This window comes from Felis catus, unplaced genomic scaffold (assembly GCF_018350175.1).
Source record: "Felis catus isolate Fca126 unplaced genomic scaffold, F.catus_Fca126_mat1.0 Un_scaffold_73, whole genome shotgun sequence".
NCBI classification, from domain to species: Eukaryota; Metazoa; Chordata; class Mammalia; order Carnivora; family Felidae; genus Felis; species Felis catus.
The window spans coordinates 5669-26134 of record NW_025408546.1 but is presented as its reverse complement, the minus strand read 5'-3'; the positions used below and the strand labels follow the sequence as shown (position 1 = coordinate 26134).

General features: G+C 46.9%; 1 long non-coding RNA gene across 3 annotated transcripts; it reads left to right on the top strand.

The window, feature by feature from the left end:
- Positions 1-1089: 1089 nt before the first annotated feature.
- LOC123383721 lies at positions 1090-20035 on the top strand. 3 transcript variants are annotated; one of them, XR_006593786.1, is made up of 4 exons: positions 1092-1434; positions 1730-1886; positions 19126-19282; positions 19679-19904. It is a non-coding gene; the product is annotated as an uncharacterized LOC123383721 (long non-coding RNA). The 3 variants fall into 3 exon arrangements; XR_006593785.1 differs by lacking the exon at positions 19679-19904 and adding an exon at positions 19991-20035 and having other exon boundaries at positions 1090-1886; XR_006593784.1 differs by having other exon boundaries at positions 1092-1886.
- The last annotated feature ends 431 nt before the right edge of the window (positions 20036-20466 follow it).

The window sequence follows — 20466 nt, the reverse complement described above, 5'->3', positions numbered from 1 at the left end:
CTAGCGGTGTGCATCCAAATCATAGGTTGCTATCCTCCTCTCCACAACCAATCTGAGGAATCCAGAAGGTAGGTGGACCCTTTCAAACACCCTAGTCTTCTCTTACATGAAATTCAAAGACATTTTCTTGACCCAGCTTTCTTTTAGTTCTGAAGAGATGGCAATTAGTCATTGAAGGCATAATAGTCCTATAGGAAATTGACCTATATGACGGATGGACATTATTTCATCCATCCGTATCCCTAAAGCACATTTCATTGGAAATATTAGCCAAGGATACACACTGTAAATTCACAACTGATGTGTAGCTCCCTGTAAGTTGCATTCTGACGTTGTCACATATGTGTCATCAAAGATGTTATTCGTGACTTTTCAGATAAGCTTTCAACACCAGGAAGGTGATGTTAGAGAATCTGGTATGAATGGAAATTCGCAGATTCTCAATGAGGAATGATTTTTCATTTTTAATGTTTCTTTTTTTGAGAGAACCCGAGCTGGGGAGGGGGATAGAGTGGGAGACACCGAATAGGAGGCAGGCTCAAGGCTCTGAGCTCTCAGGACAGAGCTTGATGCGGGGCTCAAACTCATGGACTGCCAAATCCTGACTTGACTCAAAGTCGGACGCTTAACCGACTAAGCCACCCAAGCGCCCCTGGAAGGATAGTTTAGTGGCAAAGAAGAAGAAATTAAAGATAGTGTAAAGGATGTCTATTTTTAATTGAAATATTGTTCACACATTCGTTGTGTTAGTTTTAGGCATACATTGTAGTCATTCCATATGTCTCTACATTATGTTGTACTCAACCACAAGTGTAGCTATCCTGTGAAAGCATGCAACAATATTGTTACAAGATTGACTCCATTCCATTGGCTGTCCCTTGTATCCCTAGGACTCATTCACTCCATAGCTGGACGCCGGTATCTCTCTCTCTCAAAGGTGTCCATTCTTTATCTAACCTAAGTATTTTGGTGGTAAACAAAATTACGTCTTGTTCAGCATGTGTAAATCGGTGGTCTATTTTTCTGTGAATATTGCTTAAAACATTACAAATGATGTCGTTACGTTAATAAATTCGGTTTCATTCTTCACTCACAAGAAAGAGAAGGAAAAGATTTTGGGTCCCAGGCCCTGTCACTAAAACCTTCCCAACGAGGAGAACAGGCTTAGTTGCCCAGAGCACCTTCGGTCTCTCAGCTGAGCAACCAGGGCCTTCAACATTGGAGGAATTCCCATGATGGCCAGCAGAGAGAGCTCAAGAACCACAGACCCCCGAGGGGCGGGTTCCTCTGCTGGGCAGTGATAGCCAGCAGAGGGCGCACCATCTGCTTTTCTGACCCAGGGCACCTCAGAGCAGGAAGGGCTTTGCTTGCTCTCAGAGGACTCAGGCCTCTGCTGGTGCCTGAGTACAGAGACGAGAGCTGCATTTCCAGCAGGTTCTGCCACCCGCCCCAGGGGAGACCTTGGGAGCTTAGCAGCAACTTGGCATCTCCTGAGTCGCCAGAGAGAAGCTGCCTTGTTGTACTGAGTGCTGAGGAGGGGGCGCCGGGTGGCTTCCCTGGTCAAGCTGGTCGCTGAGCTGCACAGGCCTTTGCATTTTCTGGGCTGTTCCCGTGTTTCATTCCACCCCTTCCCGGACACTGTTTGAACAAGACGTATTTTACTAAAGGACTTGTGGATTGCGGGGTCCCACGACATCACCTCATAGATGCAATCGATGATTTGTTCCAGATCCAGGCTTGTTTCCGGGAAGAAACCCTAACAGAAATTCAGAAGCACGGGAGCTGCATTCAAGTAGGACGTGGATCCATGAAATGCTCGTCTCACGACCTTCTAGAAGAAGGAGCTGGGACCCATGTTCCGAGTCCTGCTGGACCCAGAGGCCAAGGTAAGGGCACAAACTGTCCCACATATCATACATGCTTTTTTAAAAATTTCATGGTTATTTTTCCAACCTAGTGAAGTGATTGAACACTACTGAAAACCCGGTAGGTAAGTCTCAGTAACCTTATGTTATCTTTGAATTTAAATTCCACTGAGTGAAGATACAGTGTAATATTAGTTTCAGGTGTCCAATATAGAGCAACACTTCCACACGTCACCCGGTGCTCATCCCAGGTGCACTTCTTAATCCCCATCCGCTGTTTCACCCATTCCCTCACCTCGCTGTGGAACTCCTCAGTTCCTTTCCTAGTTAAGAGTCCGTTTGTCTCCTCCCCCTGCCCCTTTGTTTTTTCTTGCCATGTGTTAGCGAAATCATTGGGTATTTGTCTTTCTCCGACAGGCTTATTTCCCCCAGCATAACATTCTCTCTCTCCATCCACCTCGTGGCAAATGGCAAGATTTCACGTTTTTACGGCTAAATCATATTACATTCCATAGACCACATCTCAATTTATTCATCAGTTGATGGGTGCTTGGATAGTTTCTGTCATTTGGCTTTTGTAGAAAATGCTGCTGTAAACATCACGGTGCATGTATCCCTTTGAAGATTTTGTATTCTTTGTGGAAATACCTTGTAGTGAAGTTGCTGGATTGTAAGGTACTTCTATTTCCAGTTTTGTTTTGTTTTTGACATCTCCATGTGGTTTTCCAGAGTGGCTGCACCAGTTTGCATTCCTACCCACAGTGCAAGAGGGTTATTCTTTCCCCACATCCATGGCAACACCTGCTGTGTCATCCTTCATTGATTTTAGCCATTGTGACAGATGTGATGTGTTCTCTCATTGTACTTTCGAATTGTATTTCCCTGAAGATCAGTATTGTTGAGCATTTTTTCATGTGTCTCTTGGCCATGTATATGTCTTCCTTCGGGAAATGTCCACTCGTGTCTTCTGCCCATTTTTAATCAGATTTCTCATTTTTTGCGTGCTGTATAACTGTATATATTTTGGACACTAACCCTTTATCCGATGTCGTTTGCAAATATCATTCTGTTGATGTTTTCGTTTTGTTGATTATTTCCTTGGTGACGGAAGGTTTTAATTTTTATAAAGTCTCATTATTTTTGCTTGCGTTTCCCTTACCTCTAGAGATATATCTACAAAGACGTTTGTACAGGCAATGTCAAGTAAGATACTACCCGTGTTATCCTCTGGGATTTTTATGGTTTCAGGTTTCACATATAGGTCTTTGTCCATGTTGGATTTATTTTTGTGTATGTTGTAAGAAATTGGTACGTTGTTTTTGTTTTGTTTTGCAGATTGCTGTCCAGTTTTTCCAAAACCATATGTTGAGGAGCCTTTTTTTTTAATTTATGTATTTATTTTTGAGAGAGAGAGAGAGAGAGAGAGAGCGAGCGAGCATGCAGAAGAGGGGCAGAGAGATATGGAGAGAGAGAATCCCACGCATGCTCTGCACTGCCCTGAGATCATGACCTGAGCTGAACCCACCATCACACGCTTTCTTGACTGGGCCACCCATGTGTCCCAAGACTATCTTTTTTTTCCATTGGATGTTCTTTCCTGCTTTGTTGAGAATTAATTGACCATAGAGGTGTGAGTTTATTTCTGGGTGTCCATGCTATTGATCTATGCGTATGAGTTTGTTGTTGTTGTTATGTTTTGTTGTTGTTTTGTCAGTACTGTTCAGTACGGACATACTGATCATACTGTTCTGATCAGTATAGCTTTGTAATATAACCGAAAGTCTGGAATTGTGATGTCTCCAGCTTTGCTTTTCTTCTACAAGTTTGTGTTGGCTGTTTGGGGACTTTTGTCATTCCATACACATTTTGAGATTATTTGTTCTTGTTCTGTGACAAATGCTTTTGTGAGTGTGATATCCCTATCACACTTCATTTCATTATATGTGTAGATTGCTTTGAGGAGTGTAGACATTTTAACAGTATTTTGTGCTTCCCATCCATGAACATGAAATGTATGTCCATTTCTTTGTGTCCTCTTCCATTTATTTCATCAGTGTTTCATAGCGTTTAGAGTACAGGTCTTTCACCTCTTTGGTTAGGTGTATTCCTGGTTTCTTGTGGTATTTGTGAGCCTGTCAATGGGATTGATCCCTTACTTTCTCTCTGTGTTAATTCATGATTTGTGTTAGAAATTCAATACATCTATGTTCCTTGATTTCTGTAGATTGTGACCTGTCGAATTCATATATCGATTCTAGCAATTTTTAAGGGAACCTTTCATGTTTTTTATAGAACCTATCATGTCAGTTCCAAACAGCGAAAGTGCTACTTCTTCCTTGCCGATTTGGATGCCTCTTATTTCTTTTTGTCGTCTGAGTGCTGTGGTTAGGGTTTCCCGTACTATGTGGGATAACAGTGGTGAGAGGGGTCATTCCTAGCTTGTCCCTGACTTTGGAAAAAAACTCTCAATTTTTACCCATTGAGGATGAGATGAGCTGTGGGTTTTTCATAGACGACCTTTATTATGTGCAGGTAGGTTGAGTCTCAATGTACTTTGCTGAGGGTTTTTATCATGAATGGATGTGACATTTTATCAAATAGTTTCCCTGCATCTGTTGAAAGCATCCTATTGTTCTTATGCTTTCTTCTATTATTGTGGTGCATCATGTTGATTGATATGTGAATGTGGAACCACGCTTGCAGCCCAGGAATATATCCCACTTGATTATGGTAAATGATTCTATCAATGTATTGTGGACTTTGATTTGAAGGTATTTTAATGAGAATTTCGGCATACATAGTCATCAGGCTATTGCTCTGCAGTTTTATTTAAAATTTTTTAAACATTTTTTTAAATGCTTATTTCTTTCCTTAGATAGAGTACATAAAAGTGAGGGAGGGGCAGAGAGACAGGGAGAGAGAGAATCCTGGCCACGCCCCACACTGTCATGGCAGGGCCCAACGTGGGACTCGAACCCACGTACCGCAAGATAATGTCCTAATCCAAAATTAAGAGTTGGACAGTAAACCGACCGACCCACACAGGCGCCGCTGCAGTTTTCAGTTTTAGTGGAGGCTTCATCTCGTTTTGGTATCAGGGTAATGATGGCCTCATACGATGAATTTGTAAGTTTTCCTTCTTTTTTTTATTTTTTGTAATAATTTGAGGAGAATACATATTACCTCTTCCTTGAATGGATGGTAGAATTCATCAATGAAGCCATCTGGCCATGATCTCTTGTGTTGGGGGGAGATTTTTTTAATTACTGATGGGGTATCTTTCTGTTTTCAGATTTTAGGTATCTTCCTGTTTCAGTTTTGGTAGTGTGTGTGTTTCTAGTAATTTGTCCATTTTTCTCAGAGTGTCCAATTTGTTGCATATAGTTGTTCATAATATTATCTTCTAATTGTATTTTTGTGGTGTTGACTGTCATTTCTCCTTTCTTATTTGTGATTTCATTTGAGTTCTTTCTGTCTTCTTTGTGAAGAGTCTGCCTAGGAGGTTTTCAAGTTGATTACTGCTTTCAATGATCCAGCCCCTGCTTTCATTGATTTGGTCTAGTGTCTTTTTGGTTTCTATATTCCTTATTTCTGCCCTAAACTCTATTATTTCCTTCCTTCTGCTGCTCTTTTTCTCATTCCTTTAGGTGTAAGTTAGGATTCTTTGAGAATTTTCTTGCTCTTTAAGGTAGGCTTGTATTGCTATCTACTTCCATCATAGACTGCTTTTGCCGCATTCCAAAGGGTTTTACCAGTGTATTTTCATTTTCATTTGTTTCAGTGTATTTTCTCATTGATTTCCTGTTTGACCCATTCATTTAGTAGCATGTTACTTAACCTCCCTTTATTTGTGGCCTTCCCGCCCTCCCCCCCCCCCCCTCTTTTTGTGGTTGACTTCAAGTTTCCTAGCTTTGTGGTTAGAAAAGATGCTTGGTCTGATCTCTGTCGTTGGGTACCTCTTGAGGCCTGATTTATGACCTACAATGTGATCAATTCTGGAGAACGCCCCAGGTATGCTTGAAAAGAATGTGTACTCTGCCATTTTAGTATGGAGTGTTCTGAATATATCTGTTAAACCCTTCTGGTCCAGTGTGTCATTCAAAGCCATTGTTTCCTTGTTGACGTTCTGTTTATAGGTTCTGTCCATTGATGTGAGTGATGTGTTAAAGTCCTCTACTATCATCATATTATTATAAATGAGTTCCTTTACGGTTGTTGCTAAATGTTTTGTATACTTGGTGATCGCATGTTGGGTACATCGAAATTTACAATCATTGGATCTTCTTGTTTGGCTGTCCCCTTTAGTATGAGATCGTGTCTGCCTTCATCTCTTGTTATACCTGTATGTATGTATGTATGTATGTATGTATTTTAATTTAAGTCTTAGTTGACATACAGTGCATTCTCGGGTTTAGGAGTAGAATTCGGTGATTCATCCTTTACATACAACACCCAGTGCTCATCACAACAAGTGCTCTCCTTAATACTCGTCCTCCATCTAGCCCAGCGCTGACCCATCTCCCTCCATCAACTTTCACTTTTTTTTTTCTCTAACATTAAGAGACTCATGTGGTTTGTTACCATGCTTCTCTTTTCCTGGCTCCTTCCTTAGTTTTCATGTGTTTTGTTTCTTAACTTCCACATGAGTGAAATCATATATGTGTCTTTCTCTGATTGACGTATTTCACGTAGCATAATACATTCGAGCTCCATCCACATCATTGCAAATGGCAAGATTTCATTCTTCTTGAAGCTGAGTTATATTTCATTGTATATACGTATGTATGTATATATGAACATACATGTATGTCCATATGCATATACATACATATACATACACACACCACAACTTCTTTACACCTTCATCAGTTGATGGATACTTGGGCTTTCTCCATAGTTGGGCTACTGTTGATAATTCTGCTATAAATACTGGGTGCATGCAATGTCACTATTAGGTATTTACCCAAAGGGTACCAAAATAGAGTCTCGGTTTTAAAGTTTATTTTGCCTGATATAAGTATGGCTACTGGCTTTCTTTTGACATTATTGGCATGATAAATATTTCTTCATTCCCTCACTTCAAATCTGCAGGAGACTTGGGGCGCCTGGGTGGCTCAGTCGGTTAAGGGGCCGACTTCGGCTCAGGTCATGATCTCGCAGTCCCTGAGGTCGAGCCCCACGTCGGGCACTGTGCTGACAGCTCAGAGCCTGGAGCCTGTTTCAGATTCTGTGTCTCCCTCTCTCTGACCCTCCCCCGTTCATGCTTGGTCTCTCTCTGTCTCAAAAATAAATAAACATTAAAAAAATTAAAAAAAAATAACAAATCTGCAGGAGACTTAAGTCCGAATAAGGCTTTGTAGGCAGCATCCAGATAGACATTGTTTTTTGTTTGCTTGTTTGTTTGTTTTGTCCATTCTGACGCCCTATCCAATGTCTTTGGATTGGAGCATTTAGTCCATTTATAGTCAGAGTGATTATTGCTAGGTATATATTTAGTCCCATTCTACTAGTTGTTTTATCATTGTTTCTTGATGTTTTCTCTGATCCTTTCATGTCTGTGACACTTTTAGTCTTTCCTTTCCACTCAAGAGCCTGATTTAAATATTCTTTTCTTTTGACTGGTGGTACATTTCTTTACTTATTTTTAATATTTCTTCTTTTTAAAATTGAAGCCCAAGTTAGTTACCTTATAGAGGAATACAGTTTCAGCAGTAGAATTTAGTGACCCATCAAGTACAAAATATACCCAATACTCATCCCAAGGTCCACCCCTAATGCCCATCACCCATTTAGCCCATACCCCTATTCAGTAACCCTCCAGGAACCCTGAGATTCTTCCCTCTATTTAACAGTCTCTTATCATTTGACTCCCTCTCTGTGTGTATCTTCTTTTTGCTTTCCTTGCACTATGTTCATCAGTTTTATTAAATTCGACAGATGAGAGGAATCATAGTATGTGTGTCGTTCTCTGGCATATTTTGCTTAGCTTAAGAAACTCCGGTTCCATCCCCGTTGTTGCAAAGAGCGAGATTTCATTCTTTTTGATCGCAGAGTAATAGTCCATTGTATGCATATACCATATCTTCTTTATCCATTCATCTGTCAGTGGTCATTTGGGCTCTTTGCATAACTTAGCTATTGTTGAGAATGCTGCTATAAATATTGGAGTACACGTGCCACTTCGAGTCAGCGTTAGTGTATCTTTTGGATCAATACCTAGTAGTGCAATTGCTGGGTCCTAGTGTAGCTCTATTTTTTGTTTTTGTGACGAATCTCCATACTATTGTCCAGAATGGCTACACCACTTTGCATTCGCACCAGCATTGCAAAAGGGTTCCCTTTCCCTGCATCCTTGCCAACATCTGTCGTTTCCGGAGATGTTAATTTTAGCCATTCTGATAGGTGTGAGGGGATATCTCATTGTGGGTTTCATTTGTATTTCAGTGATGACCAGTGAGATTGAGCATCTTTTCATGTGTGACCGATCTGGATGTCATCTTTCTTAAGGTGTCTCTTCATGTCTTTTGCCCATTTCTTCACTGGATTATTTGGTTTCTGGGTGTTGAGTGTGATAAGTTTTTATAGATTTTGGATACTAACCCTTTATCTGATATGTCACCTGCAAATATCTTCTCCCACTTCATTCAGTTGCCTTTTAGTTTAGCTGATTTTGTCCCCTGCTGTGCAGAAGCTTTTTATCTTCAGGACCCAATAGTTCATTGTGGTTTTTATTGCCCTTGCTTCTGGAGACATGACAAGCGAGAAGTTGCTGCGGCCAGGATCAAGGAGGTACATTGCCTGTTATCTCCTCTAGGATTTTGATGGTTCCTGACTTACATTTAGATAATTCATCCATTTTGAGGTGTGTGTGTGTGTGTGTGTGTGTGTGTGTGTGTGGTTTAAGAACAGTGTCCAGGTTCATCATTCTCACTGTCCAGTATTCCTAGTACCATTTGCTGAAGAGACTCTTATTCCATTGGATATTCTTTCTGTGTTAACAAAGATTACTCACCTTATGTTTGAGGGTATATTTCTGGGTTCCATATTCTGTTCCATTGACGTCTGTCTCCGTTTCTGTGCCTGTACATACTGTCTTGATGAATGCAGCTTTCTAATACACCATACATCCAAAATAGTCATGTTTCCACCTTTGTTTTCTTTTTCAACATGACTTTGGCTTTTGGTATCTTTTCTGCATCCTTACACATTTTAGGGTTGTTTGTTCTAGCTCTGTGGAGAAAGCTCATGTTTTTTGATAGGGATTGCATTGAGTGTGTCGATTGCTTTGGTAGTATTGACATCTTAACAATGTTTGTTCTTCTTCTTTTTTTTTCAACGTTTATTTATTTTTTGGGGACAGACAGAGACAGAGCATGAACAGGGGATTGGAAGAGAGAGAGGGAGACACAGAATAGGAAACAGGCTCCAGGCTCTGAGCCATCAGCCCAGAGCCTGACGTGGGGCTCGATATCATGGATGGCGAGATCGTGACCTGGTTGAAGTCGGACGCTTAACCGACTGTGCCACCCAGGCGCCCCAAATGTTTGTTCTTCTAATACGTGAGCATGGAATGTTTTCCATTTCTTTGGGTTTCTTCAATTTTTCTCATAGACGATTTATGGTTTGTTGCTTACATCCCCATTGGGAGAGAGTCTGAGCTAGGGTTAGGGTTGGGTCCAGGACATTGCCAGGGCCAAAGCAACTCCAGTCTCGTGATCTCGCTAGAAGAATGAAGTAAGGGACCAGGAGACAGCGGGGGTCAATTGTTTGATTAGGTTTCAAGATCGGGTTAGGATTCGGTTGAGGTTTCCGGTTAGGGGTAGGGATTAGGTTAGGACCCAAGAGGCTCCAGGTACTGAACCCACAGCAGGGCAGTGGTCACCCGAATGGGCTAAGTTGAGGGCACAGGGGAGAGGGCCGGGAACGTTCAGTCTTTGGCTTCCTGGCCACGCAAATCTATGGGCCACTGGTCGGGTAGGACTCAGCAATTCTCTCAGACAACTGCAGCCGGGCCTGCAGAATGACATTGTGAGGTTCCAGGCACCATGCCGAGGGACACTGCCATGCTTCTGGAACCCCAGGCACGTGGTGTTGCCAGACCATGCGATTGGGTCCACAAGGGGAGAGAGCCTTAGCTACGGTTAGTGTTTGGACCAGGGACGTAGCCAGGATCGAAGTGACTCCTGTCTCGAGATCTCCCTCGAGAGATGAAGTGAGGGCTCATGTAAAGGTGAGGTTAAAATGAAGGGATAGGGTTCAAGTCCGGCTTAGGATTAGGAGGAGGGTCTCGTTAAGGGTAGGGTTGGGGTTACGTCCCAGGAGGCCCCAGGTGTGAAGCCAGAACACTTCAGCGGTCTCCCCGAAGGACTGAGTTCAGGGCACAAGGGAGAGTTCCGGTCAGGGTCAGACTCTATGAGCGCCTGGCCGGGGAAGACTCAGGAATTCTCTCTGGCAGCTGCAACAGGCATGAGAAACGATATGGTGAGCTTCCAGATACCATATCAGGTGACCATGCAACCCAGAAGGACCCAAGGCGTATGGTGTTGTCAGACGTAGGGATTGGGTCCCCATGGGGAGAGAGCCTTAGCTAGGGGTAGGTTTCGGTAAAGGCACATCGCCAGGTCCATAGCGACTCCAGGCACGTGACCTCCCTCAGGACTAAATTGAGGGCCCATGCCAGAAGGCGGCTCAAGTGCAGGGTTAGGGTTCGAGGCATGCTTAGATTACTGCGGAGGGACCCGGTTAGAAGTAGCATTAAGGTTAGGGGTACGTCCCAGGAGGTTCCACGCACGGAACCCACAGCAAAACAATGGTCTCCCCGAAGGGCTGAGTTGAAGGCACAAGGGAAGGTGCTGGTCAGGATGCGTCTTTGGATGCCAAGCCACACACGTCGATCGGTCCTGATCGAGGAGCCTCCGGAATCCTCTCAGGCAGCTGCAGCGAGGCCTGGGAAACGACATGGTTAGCTCCAGGTTCCATGCCACGTGAGCCTGCACCGCTTCTGGACCCCAAGCGCGTGGAGTTTTCAGATGTGTGGAATTGGATCCCCATGGGGACTGAGCGTTAGATAGGGTTAGAGTTCGGTCCAGGGACATGGCCAGGTCGGAAATGACAGCAGTCTCGTAATCTCGTTTGAGGCTGAAGTGAGAGCCAATGCCAGAAGGCGGCAAAATTGCAGGGTCAGTGATCGAGGCAGGCCTAGGTTTTGGTGGAGGGTCCCGGGTTGGGGTAGGGTTAGGGTTAGGGTTAGGGCCATGAGTTTCCAGGCGCTGAACCCACAGCAGGGCAGTGGTCTCCCCAAGGGGCTGAGTTGAGGGCACAAGGGACGGTGTCGGTCAGGATGACTCTTTGACTGCCAAGGCCACACAAGTCGATCCGGCCCTGGACGAGGAGGCCTCAGGAATCCTCTCAAGAGCTGCAGTCGGACCTGAAAAAAGACATGGTGAGCTGCCAGAATCCATGCCGAGTCAGGCTGCACCGCTTCTGGACCACAGGCGCCTTGTGTTGTCAGACGTTGGAATTGTGTCCACTTGGGGAGAGAGCCTTAGCTAGGGTTAGGGTTCGGTCCAGGGACGTCACTAGGGCTAAAGCGACTCCAGTCTCGTGATCTCCCTCGAAGGCTGAAGTGAGGGCCGATGCCAGAAGGCGGCTCAATTGCAGGTTTAGATATCGAGGCAGGCTTAGGTTTCGGGGGAGGGTCCCGGTTCGGGGTAGGGTTAGGGTTAGGGTTAGATCCCAGGAGTTCTAGGCGCCGACCCCACAGCAGGGTCGTGGTCTCACCGAAGGGCTGAGTTGACGGCACAAGGGACGGTGCCGGTCAGGATCCCTCTTTGGCAGCCAAGGCCACACATGTTGTTCCTCCCGTGGTCGAGGAGGCCTCCGGAATCCATTTGGGCAGCTGTAGCCCGGCCTGGGAAACGACATGCTGAGCTTCCAGGTTCCTTGCCGAGTCAGCCTGCAACGCTTCTGGACCCCAGGCACGTGATGCTGTCAGGCCTTGGAATTGGGTCCCCATGAGGAGAGAGCCTTAGCTAGGGTTAGGGTTCGGGCCAGGGACGTCGCCAGGGCCGAAGCGACTCCGGTCTCGTGATCTCCCTCGAGGGCTGAAGTGAGGGCCCATGCCAGAAGGCGGCTCAAATGCAGGATTAGGGATCGAGGCAGGCTTAGGTTTCGGGGGAGGGTCCCGGTTCGGGGTAGGGTTAGGGTTAGGGTTAGGTCCCAGGAGGTTCCAGGCGCCGAACCCACAGCAGGGCAGTGGTCTCCCCGAAGGGCTGAGTTGAGGGCACAAGGGACGGTGCCGGTCAGGATCCCTCTTTGGCTGCCAAGGCCACACATGTTGTTCCTCCCGCGGTCGAGGAGGCCTCCGCAATCCTCTCGGGAGCTGCAGCCGGGCCTGGGAAACGACATGGTGAGCTTCCAGGTGCCTTGCCGAGTCAGCCTGCACCGCTTCTGGACCCCAGGCGCGTGATGCTGTCAGACGTTGGAATTGGGTCCCCATGAGGGGAGAGCCTTAGCTAGGGTTAGGGTTCGGGCCAGGGACGTCGCCAGGGCCGAAGCGACTCCGGTCTCGTGATCTCCCTCGAGGGCTGAAGTGAGGGCCCATGCCAGAAGGCGGCTCAAATGCAGGATTAGGGATCGAGGCAGGCTTAGGTTTCGGGGGAGGGTCCCGGTTCGGGGTAGGGTTAGGGTTAGGGTTAGGTCCCAGGAGGTTCCAGGCGCCGAACCCACAGCAGGGCAGTGGTCTCCCCGAAGGGCTGAGTTGAGGGCACAAGGGACGGTGCCGGTCAGGATCCCTCTTTGGCTGCCACGGCCACACATGTTGTTCCTCCCGCGGTCGAGGAGGCCTCCGCAATCCTCTCGGGAGCTGCAGCCGGGCCTGGGAAACGACATGGTGAGCTTCCAGGTGCCTTGCCGAGTCAGCCTGCACCGCTTCTGGACCCCAGGCGCGTGATGCTGTCAGACGTTGGAATTGGGTCCCCATGAGGGGAGAGCCTTAGCTAGGGTTAGGGTTCGGGCCAGGGACGTCGCCAGGGCCGAAGCGACTCCGGTCTCGTGATCTCCCTCGAGGGCTGAAGTGAGGGCCCATGCCAGAAGGCGGCTCAAATGCAGGATTAGGGATCGAGGCAGGCTTAGGTTTCGGGGGAGGGTCCCGGTTCGGGGTAGGGTTAGGGTTAGGGTTAGGTCCCAGGAGGTTCCAGGCGCCGAACCCACAGCAGGGCAGTGGTCTCCCCGAAGGGCTGAGTTGAGGGCACAAGGGACGGTGCCGGTCAGGATCCCTCTTTGGCTGCCACGGCCACACATGTTGTTCCTCCCGCGGTCGAGGAGGCCTCCGCAATCCTCTCGGGAGCTGCAGCCGGGCCTGGGAAACGACATGGTGAGCTTCCAGGTGCCTTGCCGAGTCAGCCTGCACCGCTTCTGGACCCCAGGCGCGTGATGCTGTCAGACGTTGGAATTGGGTCCCCATGAGGGGAGAGCCTTAGCTAGGGTTAGGGTTCGGGCCAGGGACGTCGCCAGGGCCGAAGCGACTCCGGTCTCGTGATCTCCCTCGAGGGCTGAAGTGAGGGCCCATGCCAGAAGGCGGCTCAAATGCAGGATTAGGGATCGAGGCAGGCTTAGGTTTCGGGGGAGGGTCCCGGTTCGGGGTAGGGTTAGGGTTAGGGTTAGGTCCCAGGAGGTTCCAGGCGCCGAACCCACAGCAGGGCAGTGGTCTCCCCGAAGGGCTGAGTTGAGGGCACAAGGGACGGTGCCGGTCAGGATCCCTCTTTGGCTGCCACGGCCACACATGTTGTTCCTCCCGCGGTCGAGGAGGCCTCCGCAATCCTCTCGGGAGCTGCAGCCGGGCCTGGGAAACGACATGGTGAGCTTCCAGGTTCCTTGCCGAGTCAGCCTGCACCGCTTCTGGACCCCAGGCGCGTGATGCTGTCAGACGTTGGAATTGGGTCCCCATGAGGGGAGAGCCTTAGCTAGGGTTAGGGTTCGGGCCAGGGACGTCGCCAGGGCCGAAGCGACTCCGGTCTCGTGATCTCCCTCGAGGGCTGAAGTGAGGGCCCATGCCAGAAGGCGGCTCAAATGCAGGATTAGGGATCGAGGCAGGCTTAGGTTTCGGGGGAGGGTCCCGGTTCGGGGTAGGGTTAGGGTTAGGGTTAGGTCCCAGGAGGTTCCAGGCGCCGAACCCACAGCAGGGCAGTGGTCTCCCCGAAGGGCTGAGTTGAGGGCACAAGGGACGGTGCCGGTCAGGATCCCTCTTTGGCTGCCACGGCCACACATGTTGTTCCTCCCGCGGTCGAGGAGGCCTCCGCAATCCTCTCGGGAGCTGCAGCCGGGCCTGGGAAACGACATGGTGAGCTTCCAGGTTCCTTGCCGAGTCAGCCTGCACCGCTTCTGGACCCCAGGCGCGTGATGCTGTCAGACGTTGGAATTGGGTCCCCATGAGGGGAGAGCCTTAGCTAGGGTTAGGGTTCGGGCCAGGGACGTCGCCAGGGCCGAAGCGACTCCGGTCTCGTGATCTCCCTCGAGGGCTGAAGTGAGGGCCCATGCCAGAAGGCGGCTCAAATGCAGGATTAGGGATCGAGGCAGGCTTAGGTTTCGGGGGAGGGTCCCGGTTCGGGGTAGGGTTAGGGTTAGGGTTAGGTCCCAGGAGGTTCCAGGCGCCGAACCCACAGCAGGGCAGTGGTCTCCCCGAAGGGCTGAGTTGAGGGCACAAGGGACGGTGCCGGTCAGGATCCCTCTTTGGCTGCCACGGCCACACATGTTGTTCCTCCCGCGGTCGAGGAGGCCTCCGGAATCCTCTCGGGAGCTGCAGCCGGGCCTGGGAAACGACATGGTGAGCTTCCAGGTTCCTTGCCGAGTCAGCCTGCACCGCTTCTGGACCCCAGGCGCGTGATGCTGTCAGACGTTGGAATTGGGTCCCCATGAGGGAGAGCCTTAGCTAGGGTTAGGGTTCGGGCCAGGGACGTCGCCAGGGCCGAAGCGACTCCGGTCTCGTGATCTCCCTCGAGGGCTGAAGTGAGGGCCCATGCCAGAAGGCGGCTCAAATGCAGGATTAGGGATCGAGGCAGGCTTAGGTTTCGGGGGAGGGTCCCGGTTCGGGGTAGGGTTAGGTTTAGGGTTAGGTCCCAGGAGGTTCCAGGCGCCGAACCCACAGCAGGGCAGTGGTCTCCCCGAAGGGCTGAGTTGAGGGCACAAGGGACGGTTCCGGTCAGGATCCCTCTTTGGCTGCCACGGCCACACATGTTGTTCCTCCCCTGGTCGAGGAGGCCTCCAGAATCCTCTTAGTAGCTGCAGCCGGGCCTGGGAAATGACATGGTGAGCTTCCAGGTTCCATGCCGAGTCAGCCTGCATCGCTTATGGACCCCAGGTGCGTGGTGTTGTCCGACGTTGGAATTGGGTCCCCATGGGGGAGAGCCTTAGCTTGGGTTAGGGTTCGGGCCAGGGACGTCGCCATGGAGGTGGCATAGGGAGATGGGTTAAATGGGTGATGGGCTATGGAGGGCACTAGTAGTGAGGATCACTGGGTGTTGTATGTAAGTGATGGATGACTACATTCTTTACCTGAAGCTAACATTTCACTGCATGTTAACCAACTGGAATTTAAATAAAAACTTGAAAAAATGAGTACTAAAAAAACACATAAATACGTTTAAACTAAACTAAATAAATACATGTTAAAAAGGAAAAAGGAAACTCATGTGATGATGTCAATAGACACAGAAAAAGCGTTCTGAGAAAATTTGGTATCCATTTGTGGTAAAAATCTCTTTAAAATTCTGTGTAGAAGGGTCCGATCTCAACATAACAAAGGCCATGTATGTGAAGCCAACAGCTAATGTCATACTCAGTAGTGAAATTGTTAAAGATTTTCCGCTAAGATCAGGCACAAGACAAGGATGCCCTAGATATGTGAAGGGGATTGGATGATGCAGGCTTCTGGTTATGCAATGAATGACTCAGATAGAAGATATAGCATAGGGCACATAGAGAATGGTACTGGAGTAGTGATGCATGGTGACAGATGATTGCTACACCTGTATTAGCATAGCAGAATGTATACATTTGCCAATGACTATGTTTTTCATATGAAACTAATGTAACGTAGTGTGTCAGCTATTCCCAAATAACATGTTGTTGTTTTTTTTTAACTAGGTAAAGGACTGAAATAAAAAGTTTAATGTAAAAGAACCTATTAATATCTAATCAAGAAATGCAGTGAAGTTCCAAACTATAAAGTCACCATATCAAATTCTGTATCATTCCTATACACTAACCCAATTATCTGAGAAGAAGTAAAGAAAACAATCCCATTTACAATAGCATCAAAAACAATAAAAATTATACCAATACCATTAGCCAAGGAAATGAAAATCTCTCTAAAGAAAACTATAAAACCTGTGTGCAGAAATGGAAGAAATTCAATTTGGGTGAAAGAAAGGGGAGAACACACAAGTCAGTGAAAAGCCATCCCATGTCCAACTTTCGGAGGAATTAATACAGATACAATGTCCATATTACCCAAAGCCATCTAGAGATTCAGTGCAATCTCTATCAAGACTCTGATGCAATATTTATGCAATTAGAAAATCATATCCTAAAATTTATTTGGAACCACAAAAAGACCCCATGTAGCCAACGCAAGAAAGAACAAAACAGGAGGCATCCACCTTCTTGATTTCAAGCGTCATTCTAACACAAAGAAATCAATTATGTCACTGGCATAAGCACACACACAAGACAATGGAACAGAAATTGAGAGCCCAAACTAAACCCATGCATCACAGTCACCTAGTATTCGACAAGGGAGTCAATAATACACAGTGGAGAAGAGTAGTCTTTTGAATAACTGGTGCTGGGAACATTGGATATTCACAAGTATAAGAACAAAGTTTAGCACCGTATAATACACCACTCCCTAGAGAGTGAAAGGAAGAAATAGAGAGAGATGTGGTTAGAGAGAAACAGAGACAAAGAGGAAGTACAAGAAGGAAAGTAGAGACCTGGTCCGGTATGTGGACACGGTTAGATGGGCCAGGGGAGAGGGGATGTAGGAAGTGGCTCTGAGTGCTGGGGAAGAAAGGGCTTCTATCATGGGCATCAGGGTTCCATGGCCCCAAGACTCCAACATCCCTGGGTCCAAGTTCTGCAGAGGCCATTGGAATTGAAAAGATGGGTAGCCCTCATTTCTTCTGGAATTGTGAGGTTCAGCCTCACGTTCTGTCATGGAGAGGGATGTCTTGAGGGAGAGTGTGCCGCTCTTTGGCAGGTAAACTCCATAGCCTGCCCTGTGGGGAGGTGTCCCAGGGCCATCTCCCTCAGTGCCCCAGGCTCTGTTGGATTTCCCCCCTCCCCCGCCAGCCTGCCTTCCTCAAGTTCTGAACCCAGGCATCAGGCATTGCGTTGCCCCCAGGTCCTGCAGTCTGGACCTGGCAGAGGTGGACTAGTAATATTGGTAAAATATATATATATATATATATATATATATATATATATATATATATATATATATTTGACAATAAGGTACACATCCTCCCTCTGGGACTAGCGGTGTGCATCCAAATCATAGGTTGCTATCCTCCTCTCCACAACCAATCTGAGGAATCCAGAAGGTAGGTGGACCCTTTCAAACACCCTAGTCTTCTCTTACATGAAATTCAAAGACATTTTCTTGACCCAGCTTTCTTTTAGTTCTGAAGAGATGGCAATTAGTCATTGAAGGCATAATAGTCCTATAGGAAATTGACCTATATGACGGATGGACATTATTTCATCCATCCGTATCCCTAAAGCACATTTCATTGGAAATATTAGCCAAGGATACACACTGTAAATTCACAACTGATGTGTAGCTCCCTGTAAGTTGCATTCTGACGTTGTCACATATGTGTCATCAAAGATGTTATTCGTGACTTTTCAGATAAGCTTTCAACACCAGGAAGGTGATGTTAGAGAATCTGGTATGAATGGAAATTCGCAGATTCTCAATGAGGAATGATTTTTCATTTTTAATGTTTCTTTTTTTGAGAGAACCCGAGCTGGGGAGGGGGATAGAGTGGGAGACACCGAATAGGAGGCAGGCTCAAGGCTCTGAGCTCTCAGGACAGAGCTTGATGCGGGGCTCAAACTCATGGACTGCCAAATCCTGACTTGACTCAAAGTCGGACGCTTAACCGACTAAGCCACCCAAGCGCCCCTGGAAGGATAGTTTAGTGGCAAAGAAGAAGAAATTAAAGATAGTGTAAAGGATGTCTATTTTTAATTGAAATATTGTTCACACATTCGTTGTGTTAGTTTTAGGCATACATTGTAGTCATTCCATATGTCTCTACATTATGTTGTACTCAACCACAAGTGTAGCTATCCTGTGAAAGCATGCAACAATATTGTTACAAGATTGACTCCATTCCATTGGCTGTCCCTTGTATCCCTAGGACTCATTCACTCCATAGCTGGACGCCGGTATCTCTCTCTCTCAAAGGTGTCCATTCTTTATCTAACCTAAGTATTTTGGTGGTAAACAAAATTACGTCTTGTTCAGCATGTGTAAATCGGTGGTCTATTTTTCTGTGAATATTGCTTAAAACATTACAAATGATGTCGTTACGTTAATAAATTCGGTTTCATTCTTCACTCACAAGAAAGAGAAGGAAAAGATTTTGGGTCCCAGGCCCTGTCACTAAAACCTTCCCAACGAGGAGAACAGGCTTAGTTGCCCAGAGCACCTTCGGTCTCTCAGCTGAGCAACCAGGGCCTTCAACATTGGAGGAATTCCCATGATGGCCAGCAGAGAGAGCTCAAGAACCACAGACCCCCGAGGGGCGGGTTCCTCTGCTGGGCAGTGATAGCCAGCAGAGGGCGCACCATCTGCTTTTCTGACCCAGGGCACCTCAGAGCAGGAAGGGCTTTGCTTGCTCTCAGAGGACTCAGGCCTCTGCTGGTGCCTGAGTACAGAGACGAGAGCTGCATTTCCAGCAGGTTCTGCCACCCGCCCCAGGGGAGACCTTGGGAGCTTAGCAGCAACTTGGCATCTCCTGAGTCGCCAGAGAGAAGCTGCCTTGTTGTACTGAGTGCTGAGGAGGGGGCGCCGGGTGGCTTCCCTGGTCAAGCTGGTCGCTGAGCTGCACAGGCCTTTGCATTTTCTGGGCTGTTCCCGTGTTTCATTCCACCCCTTCCCGGACACTGTTTGAACAAGACGTATTTTACTAAAGGACTTGTGGATTGCGGGGTCCCACGACATCACCTCATAGATGCAATCGATGATTTGTTCCAGATCCAGGCTTGTTTCCGGGAAGAAACCCTAACAGAAATTCAGAAGCACGGGAGCTGCATTCAAGTAGGACGTGGATCCATGAAATGCTCGTCTCACGACCTTCTAGAAGAAGGAGCTGGGACCCATGTTCCGAGTCCTGCTGGACCCAGAGGCCAAGGTAAGGGCACAAACTGTCCCACATATCATACATGCTTTTTTAAAAATTTCATGGTTATTTTTCCAACCTAGTGAAGTGATTGAACACTACTGAAAACCCGGTAGGTAAGTCTCAGTAACCTTATGTTATCTTTGAATTTAAATTCCACTGAGTGAAGATACAGTGTAATATTAGTTTCAGGTGTCCAATATAGAGCAACACTTCCACACGTCACCCGGTGCTCATCCCAGGTGCACTTCTTAATCCCCATCCGCTGTTTCACCCATTCCCTCACCTCGCTGTGGAACTCCTCAGTTCCTTTCCTAGTTAAGAGTCCGTTTGTCTCCTCCCCCTGCCCCTTTGTTTTTTCTTGCCATGTGTTAGCGAAATCATTGGGTATTTGTCTTTCTCCGACAGGCTTATTTCCCCCAGCATAACATTCTCTCTCTCCATCCACCTCGTGGCAAATGGCAAGATTTCACGTTTTTACGGCTAAATCATATTACATTCCATAGACCACATCTCAATTTATTCATCAGTTGATGGGTGCTTGGATAGTTTCTGTCATTTGGCTTTTGTAGAAAATGCTGCTGTAAACATCACGGTGCATGTATCCCTTTGAAGATTTTGTATTCTTTGTGGAAATACCTTGTAGTGAAGTTGCTGGATTGTAAGGTACTTCTATTTCCAGTTTTGTTTTGTTTTTGACATCTCCATGTGGTTTTCCAGAGTGGCTGCACCAGTTTGCATTCCTACCCACAGTGCAAGAGGGTTATTCTTTCCCCACATCCATGGCAACACCTGCTGTGTCATCCTTCATTGATTTTAGCCATTGTGACAGATGTGATGTGTTCTCTCATTGTACTTTCGAATTGTATTTCCCTGAAGATCAGTATTGTTGAGCATTTTTTCATGTGTCTCTTGGCCATGTATATGTCTTCCTTCGGGAAATGTCCACTCGTGTCTTCTGCCCATTTTTAATCAGATTTCTCATTTTTTGCGTGCTGTATAACTGTATATATTTTGGACACTAACCCTTTATCCGATGTCGTTTGCAAATATCATTCTGTTGATGTTTTCGTTTTGTTGATTATTTCCTTGGTGACGGAAGGTTTTAATTTTTATAAAGTCTCATTATTTTTGCTTGCGTTTCCCTTACCTCTAGAGATATATCTACAAAGACGTTTGTACAGGCAATGTCAAGT